This window comes from Triticum dicoccoides, chromosome 6A, assembly GCF_002162155.2.
Source record: "Triticum dicoccoides isolate Atlit2015 ecotype Zavitan chromosome 6A, WEW_v2.0, whole genome shotgun sequence".
Lineage (NCBI taxonomy): Eukaryota > Viridiplantae > Streptophyta > Magnoliopsida > Poales > Poaceae > Triticum > Triticum dicoccoides.
In genome coordinates, this window is record NC_041390.1 from 292,813,162 (window position 1) to 292,822,939 (window position 9,778).

The window sequence follows — 9,778 nt, forward strand, 5'->3', positions numbered from 1 at the left end:
CACGTTTTGGCACAAGAATGACCGGGACGACACAAGGGCTCAAACTTTCATGCACATGTCCATGGTCTATGAGATGCTTTACTTGCCTTTCTATTTCTTTGGTTTCTTCGGGGTTGACGCGGTAGGGAGCTTTGTTCGGAAGAGGTGCTCCGGGGATAAGGTCGATGCGGTGCTCAATGCCTCGTAGAGGAGGTAGACCCGGAGGTAGCTCGTCGGGGAAAACATCTTGAAATTCCTGCAAAAGAGAAGACAAGACCAAAGGTAGAGTGTGATGAGGACATCAATACCATTGTTACACCCACAGCCCCTGCTGCTATACATACTGGACCAATTACAAGAGCTCGCGCATGCCAATTGAATTATCAGGTACTTTCGTTTCTTGGTAACGATTCTAATGTTCATGAGAATATGATGCTGCCTAAATTGGATACATTTGTTTTGCTTACAAATGAAGGGCCTAGCTTGGACAAGAAATATGAACCTTGGAGCAAGTTCAAGCATGGAGATGATGGCATGTGCAAGGGGAACAAGAACGGAGTTACAAGTGATGATTCCAGGACTTTGAAGCCACCATAATGAGTGCATGAAGCCTTGGACGAAATATACAAGATGCCACTTCATAAATTCCATCCAGAGGCTATTCTAGGTGCCGCGACACCTTATTTTTTGGCCATGCCTATGTAATTTCGAAATACTTGATTATAGACTGTTTTTAGAGTCCGTATGTGTGGGGAAACAAGAGTTAGGGTTGGTTTCGGACCCCTCCTCCAAGGTCCACGAAATTCCCCCTCTCTCCTCCATATATACAGCCCTTAGGGCATCGTTTATACTTTGGGATTTGTTTAGTTAAAAGTTAGCCATTGCAACTTCGTGTACTTCATTTGTGTCCAATGACCAGACCAAGACCACTTACAGATCCCAACCATTATCAAAGCTTTCATCTTATATTCGCAATATCTAGGTTGCAATCTCAGTTTCTTGCTTGTTCTTCATTTGCTCGCAGGAAACAGACCCTCTTGGTCAGGTTGATCGTGCTCCGGCGTGGTCAATAACCCCTTGGAAGTTGGTTTAGTGATTGCTAAGGCGCGACGTCTCGCACGTTCGTAGTCGGATCGTCAAGGTCGACCCCCACAGAAAACGATTGCCACCATCTCATCGAAACATCAGGACACATTCGCCTCTATCAGAGTGTGAGAGTTGTTAGCCTTTGGTGCGTTGTCCTTGCACAAGAGGACATAGTGTATCACACTAGATGGGTTCTCACACACTTCTCTTATCTCACTTTTGGTGGCAAATAGAACGAGGTTCTTCTTTTCGCTCATCATGGAGGCACTCGATTTGGGCTTGTGGCACTAACTCTCTTTTTTGTGGCTCGCTCTCTCACTATGATCTCCATGATGGGTGGCTTGCTTGTCGGCGATCACTTGACTTGGCGACATTGGACGGAGGACGTACTCCTTGCCCTTCATCTTGAAGATGTATTGGTTCGCTCGGCCGTTGTGGATGACTCCTCTATAGAATTGCCATGGGCGTCCAAGGAGAAGATGGAAAACGGTCATTGGAACGACGTCACACTCCAAGATGTCTTCGCAGGCGCCAATTGTGAAGGAGACTTGTACTCGGTGCTCGACATGGATAGTGCCGGAGTCGCTAAGCCATTGCACCTTATATGGATGTGGATGCTTCGTCTTGGGCAATTGGAGCTTGGAGCAAAGTTCTTCACTTGCGAGATTATGACAACTTCCTCCATTGATGATGACCTTGACGGATCGTCCATTGATGCCGGCCTTGGTATGAAAGATATGGCATCTTTGGTCTTTGTCTTGGTGATGTTGGAGAGTCAAGACCTTGGAGACAACAAGGGCGGGACTTGAATCTTCATTGCAAAAGACTTGTTCCTCGTCATTGTTCACTTGCCGGTGCATGGCGACTTGCTCGATGGCGTCCATTTCTTCTTCGCTCATGGAATCGTAGGTGCCGTCGTCGTTGAGGATCATGGTGCGCTTGTTGGTGCACTTATAGGACTTGTGGCATCGGCCTCCGCAAGTGAAATACTTGAACTCGTCTTGACGGTCTCTTCGGTTGGAGTTGACGACGATGAAGTTCTCGGCTGGAAGTTGCTCGTAGTAGGAGGATGACTTGGAGTTGATGAAGCTTTCTTGGAACTCGACTTGTCGATGGTGCTAGTAGAAGGCTTGGTAGTCGGTGTTGGAGTAGTTGAAGCATGGTTGTTGGAGAAGCCGTAGGACTTGGATGAGTACTTGGCATACTTGAAATCATCTTGCACTTGGTGTTCCGCTTTGGTAGCTTGATGCACTAGCTCGATGAGGTTCAAATATGGTTGGAAGTCGGCGATCTTCTTGATAGGATGGTTGAGTCCATTCAAGAAACGTGCCATTGTTTGCTCATCATGTTCCGTGACATTGGCTCGTATCATGCACTACAAAAAAAGCACATCTGTGACATTTTGGGCCGAACGAATTTTTTTCCCGTCATACATATGCCACTTCTATGACGATAATTGTGACAAAACCCGGTATCATCATAGATGTGGTGGGCTCCTACTTCTATGACAAAAAATCATGACAGAAAATGGGCTTTTTGTCCTGGGTGGGCCGGAGACGCAGCTGCATGACATTCTTTGGGACGTCCATGACGGAAAAAACCATGGTAGAAGCAAGGGCGAGGAAACTTTCGGGAAGTTCCCGGTTACGGTGGGAGGTCGGGGCCGAGCGATGCGTGTTTCTCTCGTACACGTGCGCGCACGTGTGCGAGGCGTTGGCTCTAACTGAACCCGAGCGATTGCACTGCAGGCTACACGTTACTGAACCCGACCGATCGATCGATGGCTGTTAACTGAACTCGATCGAGTGATTCCTTCGCTACTGCTGCTAACTGAAGCCGATTGATGCTGCCTCTGTGATGAACAGTGAGTGTTGCGGGGGGTTTGGATGAACAATGAGTGGTGGTGTTGCCTCTGGATGAACAGGACCCCGTGGTGTGGTGGAGAGCTGGATGAACAGTAGATGGTGGAGGGGTGCCCGTGGAGGGGTGGTTGACCAGGACCCCGTGGTGTGGAGGGCTGGATGAACAGTAGACGGTGGAGGGGTGGTTGAATAGTAGCCGGTGGAGTAGCGCGCGGTGGAGGCTGGATGAACAGGAGCCCCTGGAGGCTGGAGGAGGTCGACGGTGGCCCGTGGAGGCTGGAGGAGGTCGACGGTGGAGATGAACAGTATCCCATGGAGTCCCGTTTTGTGGTATGCCACACCCCTCCCGATGAACAGGACCCCCGTTACGACCGTAGGAGGTCCATTTCGTCCGTTTTGCGGTACGCCACACCCCTCCCGATCAACAGGACCCCCGTTTCGACCGTAGGAAGTCCGTTTCCTCCGTTTTGCGGTACGCCACACCCCTCCTGATCAACAGGACCCCCATTTAGACCGTAGGAGGTCTGTTTCCTCCGTTCTGCGGTACGCCAGGGGTCATTTTCGTCGCCTGTTCCGTCGAAGCCCTCCCGATGAACACGACCACGCATTCCGTTCCGACCCAGCTGGTTGGCTCCCATGCGTTCCGTTGCCTCCCAATGAACACGAGCATTCTGTTGCCTCCCGATGAACACGACGCATTCCGTTGCCTCCCATTAACACGACGCATTCCGTTGCCTCCCCATGAACACGACGACGACGCTGTGATGAGGACATCAATACAATTGTTACACCCACAGCCCCTGCTGCTATACATACTGGACCAATTACTAGAGCTCGTGCACGCCAACTAAATTACCAGGTACTTTCGTTTCTTGGTAATGATTCTAATGTTTATGAGAATATGATGCTGCCTAAATTGGATACATTTGTTTTGCTTACAAATGAAGGGCCTAGCTTGGAGAAGGATGAACATTGGAGCAAGAACAAGCATGGAGATGATGGCATGCGCAAGGGAAACAAGAACGGAGTTACAAGTGATGATTTCAGGACTTTGAAGCCACCATAATGGGTGCATGAAGCCTTGGACGAAATATACAAGATGCCACTTCATAAATTTCGGACCCCTCCACCAAGGGCCACGAAATTCCCCCCCTCTTCCTCCATATATACAGCCCTTAGGGCATCGTTTAGACTTTGGGTTTTGTTTAGATTAAAAGTTCGCCATAGCTGCAACTTCGCGTACTTCGTTTGTGTTCAACGACCAGACAAAGGCGTCACAGAACCCCACCTTGATCAATAAAGCTTTCATCTTATATTCGCAATATCCAGATTGCAATCTTAGTTTCTTGCTTGTTCTTCGTTTGCTCGCAGGAAACAGACCCTCGTGGTCAGGTTGATCGTGCTCCGGCGTGGTCAATAACCTCTCGGAGTTGGTTTAGCGATTGCTAAGGCGCGACGTCCTCGCATGTTCGTAGTCGGATCGTCAAAGTCGACTTCCACCAAAGCGATATCCATCATCTCATCGAAAGACGGGACACCTTTGCCTCTATCACGCTGTTTCTCCGTTCCGACCCAGCCATGTACACGAGCCCTCGCCGTATGTATGCGCGAGTAGGCGTTCGAGACCCCGCCCATATGTACATATACGTGGCCGTATTTTCTTTCTTGCACCTTGGCCGATGTACGTACATGAACATGCTACGTGCGCGCCTCTACTACGACACATGCATGCCTTTACATCCACCAGTATATATGTATGTACACGTTCACGACCAGAATGACAACGCTACATACGCTTCGACCAGGTGGGTCCCGATTGTCAGGCACTTCCTTGTGTGCGAAGATGTAGCTGGTGGGTCCCAGCAGTCAGGGGGACGAATCATTTTTTTTGCCCGGACGCACTTCCTTGCGTGCGAAGATGTAGCTGGTGGGTCCCAGCAGTCAGGGGGGCGAACCGTTTTTTTTTTGCCCGGACGCACTTCCTTGCGTGCGAAGATGTAGCTGGTGGGTCCCAGCAGTCAGGGGGAAACATTTTTTCACGAAATACAGTGGCCCGTCCGGTGGGTCCCAGCTGTCAGGTGGAGGAATCATTATTTCCCGCGTAATAAGGAGGCACTTCCTTGCTGCGGTCATGGACCCAGCTGTCAGCCTCTCCACGTACAGTCCACGTCTGATGGAAGTAGTTCCTTGACCACGTTGACCACGCCATGCCGAGAGCACCAGGGCGATGGACGACGGCGAGGCCTAGGAAGGGGACGACGCGGAGCCGGGGAAGACGCGGCAGTGGAAGCCCGCACAGAGAGGAGTACGAGGGTTCACTAGTTCGGCTATGGTGTGAGGCTGCCGTCGCCGCAGGTCCTGGCCAGCGGTGGGAATAGTAGGGGTCGGTGAGGCCTCCGCGGCAGCACATCCGGCCACGGGAGGCAGGAGCATGCGGCACGACCGGCGCTGCTTTGGGCGGCTAGAGCAAGAAGACCAGAGGTTAAAGAAGCACTACGGCCGTTGGATGGACATCGTACGGTCACTAGAGCTAGAATTGTTTATATTTCTAAGTTGGCAAAGCCCTCCGTCCCCGTCAACTTAGTAGGCCCACAAGTCATCCTCCCACCAAGGTGGGTCCCAGCTTGCAGGGGGTATTCATTTTTTTGTGCATAATAAGGAGGCACTTCTGGTGGGTCCGAGATGACAGCAGGGGGAACGTTTTCTTCGAGAAATACGGTTGCCCGTCGGGTGGGTCCCAGCAGTCAGGGGCAAACGTTTTTTTCGTGAAATACCGATGGGCGTCCGGTGGGTCCCTGCTGTCAGGTGGAGGAATAATTATTTTCCGCGTAATAAGGAGGCACTTCCTTGCGGCTACCGTGGACCCAGCTGTCAGCCTCTCCACATACAGTTGATAGAGGCAAAGGTGTCCCGTCTTTCGATGAGATGATGGATATCGCTTTGGTGGAAGTCGACTTTGACGATCCGACTACGAACGTGCGAGGACGTCGCGCCTTAGCAATCGCTAAACCAACTCCGAGAGGTTATTGACCACGCCGGAGCACGATCAACCTGACCACGAGGGTCTGTTTCCTGCGAGCAAACGAAGAACAAGCAAGAAACTGAGATTGCAATCTAGATATTGCGAATATAAGATGAAAGCTTTATTGAACAAGGTGGGGTTCTGTGACGCCTTTGTCTGGTCGTTGAACACAAACGAAGTACGCGAAGTTGCAGCTATGGCGAACTTTTAATCTAAACAAAACCCAAAGTCTAAACGATGCCCTAAGGGCTGTATATATGGAGGAAGAGGGGGGAATTTCGTGGCCCTTGGTGGAGGGGTCCGAAATCAACCCTATCTCTTGTTTCCCCACACATACGGACTCTAAAAATAGCCTATACTTATGTATTTCGAAATTACATGGGCCTGGCCCAATAATTAGGTGACGCAGCACCTAAAATAGCCTCGGGACGAAATTTATGAAGTAGCATCTTGTATATTTCGTCCAAGGCTTCATGCACCCATTATGGTGGCTTCAAAGTCCTGAAATCATCACTTGTAACTCCGTTCTTGTTCCCCTTGCGCATGCCATCATCTCCATGCTTGTTCTTGCTCCAATGTTCATCCTTCTCCAAGCTAGGCCCTTCATTTGTAAGCAAAACAAATGTATCCAATTTAGGCAGCATCATATTCTCATGAACATTAGAATCATTACCAAGAAACGAAAGTACCTGGTAATTTAGTTGGCGTGCACGAGCTCTAGTAATTGGTCCAGTATGTATAGCAGCAGGTGCTGTGGGTGTAACAATTGTATTGATGTCCTCATCAACAGTATTCTTCCGATGGAATTCTGTCGTTGACCACATTGACCACCCGCGCCGAGAGCACCACGGCGGTGGACGATGGCAAGCCCTAGGAAGGGGACGACACGGAGCCGGGGAAGACGCGGTAGTGGATGCCCATGCGGAGAGGAGTACGAGGGTTCACTGGTTCGGCTGCGCTGCCGTCGCCGCAGAATAACAGGGGGTGTGGGTGAGTGGAGTGGAGGGATGGCCTGGCCTGCGGTGGGAGTAGTATGGGGGCGGTGAGGCCTCCGCGGCAGCACAGCCGGCCACGGGAGGCAGGAGCAGGCAGCACGACCGGCGCTGCTTTGGGCGGCTGGAGCAAGAAGACCAGAGGTTGAAGAAGCACTATGGCCGTTGGATAGAAATCGTATGGTCAGTCGAGCTAGAATCGTGCGTATTGACTAAGTTGACAAAGCCCTTCGTCCCCGTCAACTTAGTAGGCCCACTATACTAGGTCCCAGCTAGCAGGGGGAGTATTCATTTTTTTTGCGTAATAAGGAGGCACTTCCTTGCGTGCGAAGATATAGCTGGTGGGTCCGAGTTGTCAGCGGCGGTAATGTTTTTTTCGCGAAATACAGAGGCCCTTTCGGTGGGTCCCAGATGTTAGGTGGAGGAATCATTATTTTGCGCGTAATAAGGAGGCATTTCCTTGCGTGCGGCCATGGACCCAGCTGTCAGCCTCTCCACGTACAGTCCACTTCAGATGCATGTCGGTCGTTGACCACGTTGACCACGCCACGCCGAGAGCACCAGGGCGGTGGACGACGACGAGGCCTAGGAAGGGAACGACATGGAGGTAGGGAAGACTCGGCAGTTGTTTTTGTTTCCCACGCGGAGGGGAGTATGACTGTACGAGGGTTTACTGGTTCGTCTGCCGTCGCCGGAGAATAACAGCAGGTGTGGGTGAGTAGAAGGATGGCTAGGCCAACGATGGGAGTACGGTGAGGCCTGCGCGGCAGCACAGCCGGCCGCGGGGAGGAGGGAGCAGGCAGTCCCACCGGCGCTTGTTTGAGCGGCTGGAGCAGGAAGAGCAGAGGTTGAAGAAGCACGACGGTCGTTGGATGGACATCCAACAGTATACAGGCCATCTGTGGAAAGCCTCAAATCTGTGGAAAACAACATACATCCCATCTGCCATTATTTCAAATAATTTACAGCCAATTTGCTAATTCTTACGGGTTTTTTGGAGCCCATATTCTTTTTGTTAGCATTACAGCCCATATTGTGGCCACGGTTAAAAAATTATACGAAATTTTGCATATGTCGGTGCGGTCTGAACTGTTTTTAATCCCGAAATTTCGAGTCACATTCAGACTGATTTTAAAAATAAATGTATATCAATATAAAATCCAATAAATTGTCCATGCATAAAAATCAATGCTATTTAAAATCTCGAAATGAAAAAAATATATTTGAAACTAATTGCCAGTTTGATGTGTTTTAAAAATGTAGAGCCCATTTCTCATTACTGATAGGCCATTTTCTTGGCCAGCCGAATGAAGCTCTCCTCGTCTTGAAAGATTTGCAGCCCAACAAGCCTGATAAAGCGACTTACTTGACAAATCACAAAAAAACTGGGCTAGCCTTTTTCAGAAAGAAAAAAACTACTGGGCTGGTCTGTGGTAAACATAAATGAAAAGGCTGTCTAGACTGGCCAGAGTGTCCCGCACAGCCCAGTTGACACCCTGCTTCCGTCTCAAAAACAAATTAGATAAATGCCACTCCAATTATGGCGATTCATAAAAATGCCACTGCAATTTCCAAACTTTGAAAAATGCCACTGCAATTTTTGCAAACTTTGAAAAACGCCACTGCAGTTTGCAAACTTTGAAAAATGCCACTCCAGACTTCGAAAAATGCCACTAGAAATGGCATGAAATGCCATTTTTCATAGATTGGAAATTGCAGTTGCATTTCTCGGATACACCAAATTTGGAGTGGCATTTATCAAATTAACCCAAAACAAAAATAACTGCGCGAGCTGCTGGGTCCCTGGTGTCAGCCGCTCGTTGTGCAATTCTCTCGTTTATTGACTACGTTGACAATGGCATGGGACCCAGATGTCAGAAATCCACTACGAGGAGCCATTTTTTTATTGGCTTGAAATAAGGAGGCACTTGCTTGCGTACTACCATGACCTTGGCGGGTCCCTGCTATCATCCTCTCCACGTATAATCATCTGCTAATTGTGTACGCATCAACTTGCTAGGCCCACAAGTCAGCCTCTAAGCCCGTGGAGGACAAATACAACCCATTTAAAAAAATAACAGCACATTCCATATGTTCAAACGGAAAGTTCAACATTCAGAGCAAAGTAACAGGTCTGATCCACATATAGAGTACTGAACTTCCATGTTGACAACCATCATAGCCAAGTTAACTATCTACTCCCACTAATACTCTAGTAGCGTAAAAGTACTAACTTACTCTTAGCTAACTAGACGATGCCGGCCGCCATCTATGGTACACGCTAAACACCGGCACCGGCATCGTGCGCCTCGCCTCGGACTTGCAAGAGGTGCGATAGGGCGCGTTGCTCGCGCGCGTTGGCCCTTTCCATGCCAGTGTGGTCCACCGAAGCTTCGGCTTCTAAGCGGGAAACCCACTTGACAAGCTGGTAGTAAAAATCGGCGTCGCAAACGCGTGCGTGCCCGATAGCCTCGAGGGCTATTTTCCGGGCGCCGGCCTCCATGTAGTCGGCCCAGTTGCGGGCGCTCTGCTCGCGACTCAGAGCGTCGGTGCGCTGCTGCTCCATGTCCCGCTGGCGGCACAAATCGGCGATACACTGCTCCTCCGCCAGGCGGTCGCGCTCCAACAACTCCTGCTCCTCCGCCACGCGGTCGCGCTCCAACAACTCCTCGATCTCTCCATTGCCATCTAAAGACGGATAGAATGCCTCTCCCTCCGTCTGCCTTCCGGTGAAAACCCGAACACTAGTTCCGGCGGTGACCGCCTCCGGCGTCACCTACCGTGGACGGGCGGGGGCATGGCGGACGTGGCGAGCAACGTCGGGCCGGTGGGGGCTT